The 5,222-nt window shown below is 48.6% G+C and overlaps 1 long non-coding RNA gene across 1 annotated transcript; it reads right to left on the bottom strand.

Annotated features, from left to right (window-relative positions):
- Positions 1–310: 310 nt before the first annotated feature.
- Positions 311–4,436, bottom strand: LOC137429229 (uncharacterized). Its single transcript, XR_010984845.2, has 2 exons — positions 4,358–4,436; positions 311–764 (listed from the first exon to the last, which is right to left on the bottom strand). It is a non-coding gene; the product is annotated as an uncharacterized LOC137429229 (long non-coding RNA).
- Between the last annotated feature and the right edge of the window lie 786 nt (positions 4,437–5,222).

The raw sequence follows: 5,222 nt of genomic DNA, 5'->3' as shown, positions 1-5,222 counted from the left end.
TACCTGCGAGCGGCCATTGTGTGTGCATCAGGGATGTCTACCTGCGAGCGGCCATTGTGTGTGCATCAGGGATGTCTACCTGCGAGCGGCCATTGTGTGTATGTCAGGGATGCCTCATTACGAGTGCTGCCTGCTCGAAGGTTCGCTTGTCGGAACGAGCTACCCTGGGTCGTGTTGGGTCCAGGTCAAGCTACACTAGGTCCGGAGTGAGGCGAGGGGAGCACAAGATGAGGGCGCAGTGACGACCCGGAAACCATGGTGTGCCACAAGGCCGGTTAGGCCCTGTAACGAACTCAAGCAGACTCCATCGTGCCGGAAGCGGAAAACGCGTTTATTGACGCGGTGATGATTCACTCGTGTCTGACGAATAAGCGCGTCCGATAAACCACAACAACAATGCAAATACAAGTCAGAATAATACGTTACATCCTCCTTTCTTTCAAGGAAGCCACTTTAAAGGAAACCAGCAAAGCAAATAACTCTATAAAGTAAAACTTACAATGAATTAATTAACAAACAGCATCACATTCAGATCACGTGAATCAATTGATTCAAATTTAAAGATCCAGACGTCTGGGAGGGTTAACCGCTCTGCCGCTCCTTGTGATGAACTTGGTATTTCTGGGAGATGCAGTGGCTCGAGGCGATGACACTGATGGGAGACTTTGGGATTCAGATGCTTGCTCACTTGGACTTGGGGACTTGCAGCAGTTCCCCACTGGGGTGTCCTGTTGAGTGGTGGGATCAGGGAAGTCCCTCATGTCCTGGGAAGAGTAAAAGCGAGAGAGTGGCTGACTTCCCACCGGGCCAACATTGGCTGAATGAGGCACTCTGCGGAGATGGAGCCTGTTACGCCGGTACACATTGTTTGGGGTCCTCAGCAAATATGACCGGGGGCTGTTGTGGCGCGCCTCAACTACAGCCGGAATCCAATGCCTGGCCTCCGGGTTTGGCAACATCCTAACACTGTCACCCGGCTGGAGCGGTGGCAAATCTGACATAGATGGCTTGTCATGATTGTATTTTTGTTTCTCCTTCTGTGTGTCAAGGCGTGATCTCACAAGGTGATGGTCATACCGCGCAGGCATGAGAAGAGTGCGGTTGCAAGGCAGTGTGTTTCTGGGGCGTCTTCCCATTAGGAGCTGAGCCGGGGACAAGTTTATTCCTTCAAGTGGAGTGGTGCGGTAGTCTAGCAGGGCTAAGTACTTATCTGCTGACTTCTTCCAGAGCCTTTTCACTGTCTGGATCGCTCTTTCTGCCTCTCCATTGGCACGTTGGTGCTTGGGGGACACAATGTCGTGAGTTATGCCATATTCTTTGCAAAACTGAGAAAATTCCTCTGACGTGTACTGACTTCCGGAATCGCTTCGCAGCTTCTCTGGAATACCATGTCGACAAAACTGCTGTTTGAGAGCTTCGATTACAGAGCGAGCTGTAATGTCCTTGAGGCAATCCACCTCCACAAACTTGGAGTAATAATCGACCGTGAGCAAATACTGCTTTGATTCGAAGTCAAAAACGTCGCTTCCAACTTCGATGAATGGAAGATCAGGCGTGTAAGTCGGCAAGAGAGGCTCCCGTTGCTGAGCGCTTTGATACTCTGCACACTTGCAACAATTCCGTACAGTTTCTTCGATGTCAGAGTTCATTGAGGGCCAATACATGACCTCGCGAGCACGCTGCTTACACTTGTTCACTCCGAGGTGCGATTCATGAATCAAGCTCAGCATTCTGGGTCTGAGGCTTGGCGGGATGACAAGGCGCATGCCTTTGTAGACAACACTGTCTGAGACTGCCAATTGCGTTCTGGAGTCAAAGTACGGACGGACCTGTGCTGGGACTTCCTTTCGGGAGTCAGGCCATCCACTTGCAATGACACCGCAGAGAAGGCTCATTTGACTCAGAGTAGCTTCCTGGATTTCGAGGTATTTCCCACTCGTGATCGCAAGGAACTGGAACATGTTCACAGGCTCAAGGTCTTTCCCAGCTTCTGAGTCGGTGTCCGGTAGAGGTGCACGGGACAATGTGTCGGGGAGCACCATCTCAGAACCACGGCAGTAGTTAACCTCCAAGTCATACCGTTGAAGCTTGAGCAACATACGCTGTAAACGCATGGGAGAAGATAGGAGAGGCTTCTTGAAGATTTCCTCAAGGGGTTTATGGTCATTATATACCACTACTGATTTTCCAAAGATATAGTAGTGAAATGCTTCTGTTGCATGGACGATTGAGAGCATTTCCTTCTCAATCATAGCGTAGCGACACTCAGTATCGGTCATACTGCGTGATGTGAACGCTATAGGGTTGCCATTCTGGAGCAAACAGGCTCCTACAGCGTTTTGGCTGGCATCGGCTTGTATTTCAACTGGCTGACTTACATCGTAGTACTGAAGGACCGGGGCCGAAATACATGCTTGCTTCAGCTTCTTGAAGGACAGCTCCTGAGCTGACTGCCAGGAGAACTCCACGTCCGCCTTGCAGAGATCACGGAGAGGCTTGCTTGTGTCACTTAGGTTGGGAATAAACTTCCCTAAATACTGAACGAATCCAAGGAAACGCTTGACGCCTTGTTTGTCTGTTGGACGTGGCATTTCCTCAACTGCCTTCATCTTGAATGGATCTGGTAGCACTCCTTCTGCAGTAAGCAGGTGGCCTACATAAGGGACTGAGGTTTGCCGGATGAGGCATTTTCGGAAGTTTAGTTGCAGGTTATAACTTGTAGCTCGTTGCATAACTCGCTTCAGTACACAGTCGTGGTGGGTGATGTCACGACCAGCAACTAAAATGTCATCCATTACCGCTGTTGCCCATTCTATCCCTTCTAGCATCTGGTCCATGATTCGCTGGAATATCTCCGGCGAGCACCGCAATCCATAAGGGAGACGCAGCCAGCGGTATCTCCCTACAGGTGTATTGAACGTGGTCAAGAATGAAGAAGGCTCGTCAAGGCGAATTTGCATGAACCCACTGCGGGCGTCAAGCACAGAAAATACTTTGGCTCCAGGGATTTGAGCTAAAACTTCCTGAACAGTTCTCATTGGGTAGTGCTCACGTTTTGTGCACTTGTTTAAGTCTTTGGGGTCTATACAGATGCGGACTTTGCCGTTGCGAAGAGCTACTACCATGGAACTCACCCACTCAGTCGGTCGTTCTACCTTCGCGATGTGACCTTCGGTGACCATCTCTTGTAGCTTGTCAACTATTTGCTCTCTCAATGCTGCAGGCTGTCTGCGAGGAGCGTGAACTACTCCCTGTGACCCTTCTACAAGCTTGATCCGATAAGTTCCGGGAAGAGTTCCAGTTGTCTTGGCAACTTCTGGAAACTCAGAGATTACTGCTTCCTGGAGAAGGAAATGCTTCTGTTGCATGGACGATTGAGAGCATTTCCTTCTTGAGGCTTCCTGAGACACATTGACTAGAGGCTGAACAAGAGACAACTTATCGAGCTTGACAATGAGGCCTAGGGCTTCCGAGGTAGCGCCTGACATTACATTCTCCTGATCGAGGTCAATGACCTCAAAACTGGCTCTAACGGTCTTGTTTTTGTGAGAGAGAGGGAGTGTCACGGTACCGACAGGATGGATAGTATGGTTCGAGTATGTTTTAAGAACTTTATGCGACGATTGTAGATCGCCTGCGAGGTGCTGGACTAACTGGTAGTCGTTGAGTGTTAGTGTGTTGCACCTTGCACCCGTGTCAATCCGGAACCGAGTCGGCTGACCCAGCAACGTGACGGTCTGTGCCCACTTGTCATGAGTAGCCGTATTGATGCTTGGTTGTAGAGCGGAGATCCTTAAAATTTCAGATTCCTTGACGAGTTCTTGAGGAAGATCTACATGATCTAGACTGGTCTCCTCATCAAGGGACTTTAGGTCGCGCAGTTTCTTCCGACACGCCGCAAACCAGTGACCAGGCTTCTTGCAGTAGGAGCAGCTAGAATTAATTGCTGGACACTTGGCTTGCCTGTGCACTGACTGGCCACATTTGCTGCAGGGACCGTCATTCCGAAACCGATTCTCAGCTTTGAACAGCTCGGTGGCTTGTGTATGCCTATCAGGCTTGCTCTTACAACGTTGAGTCTGGTGCTGAGTTCGTTCGTTTTCAGATCTGAGGGCTGAGATGAGAGCATCTTCATCTCGGACTATTCTCATATGTTTCTGCGAGAGCTCTAGCTGTTGGCCAATTTCTATAGCTTTAGCTAGTGAGAGCTCCTCACCCCTATCGAGTAATTTCTCTTGGACCCTCTTATCATGGCTGCCATCAATGATGCAATCGACGATTATGTCGTCTGGGTCTTGGTAATCGCAATCCATGAGAATTATCCTCAGATCTTTTATGAAATGATCAAAAGACTCACCACTCCGCTGGCGCCTTTGTTTCAGTCGGTGTCTGGCAACTCTTTTGTTCTTTCTGGGCTGCACATAGTTCTGGAATTTGTTCAGCACTTCCTGCGGGTCTTTCTCTCCTTCCTCCCAAGATAGAGTTTGGTAGATTTGACGACCTTGTTCGCCGATCCACGTTCCGAGCCATCCTGCTTGACGAGGCTTCGTAATGTCTGCGAGCGGCCCTGACAAGACAAAACTGACGTGATTTCTGAACCGGCAAAACTCCTGGTAGAGATCCAGACTCTCCCAGTCGATCGAGGGATGATCAAAGTTCGGAGATGCCATATTTATGGAGACGAATGGCGGCTTATGGCGTGAATATCAACGAACTTCTGACACCATGTAACGAACTCAAGCAGACTCCATCGTGCCGGAAGCGGAAAACGCGTTTATTGACGCGGTGATGATTCACTCGTGTCTGACGAATAAGCGCGTCCGATAAACCACAACAACAATGCAAATACAAGTCAGAATAATACGTTACAGGCCCCACTACATATTCCTGTCACCACATTAACACTTCCTCACGCTCCTCCTCATAACCCCTCCCCCACCCACCCCTCACCGTGACTGGCGGAGTGAGGTAAACGAGGAGTCATTTGTCATTCCGAAACTCCATACTTCCTCTTTCTATTATTCTTTCTTTAATCTTCTTCTTCGCACAATGAATGAAGCTACCTTGTCTCTCTGTGTTAAGATTGGATACGAATACATGCTCGGATAAGTCTACTCTTTTGAGTATTTTTACTTTTCTTGTTATTGCTGTAAAATGTCATTGATATCTATATATATATCTATATATATATATATATATATATATATATATATATATATATA

Source organism: Myxine glutinosa, chromosome 6 (genome assembly GCF_964187855.1).
Source record: "Myxine glutinosa chromosome 6, kmMyxGlut1.1, whole genome shotgun sequence".
Classification (NCBI taxonomy): domain Eukaryota; kingdom Metazoa; phylum Chordata; class Myxini; order Myxiniformes; family Myxinidae; genus Myxine; species Myxine glutinosa.
Note: the sequence above shows the minus strand (reverse complement) of the source record. Positions and strands in the feature narration are given on the sequence as shown.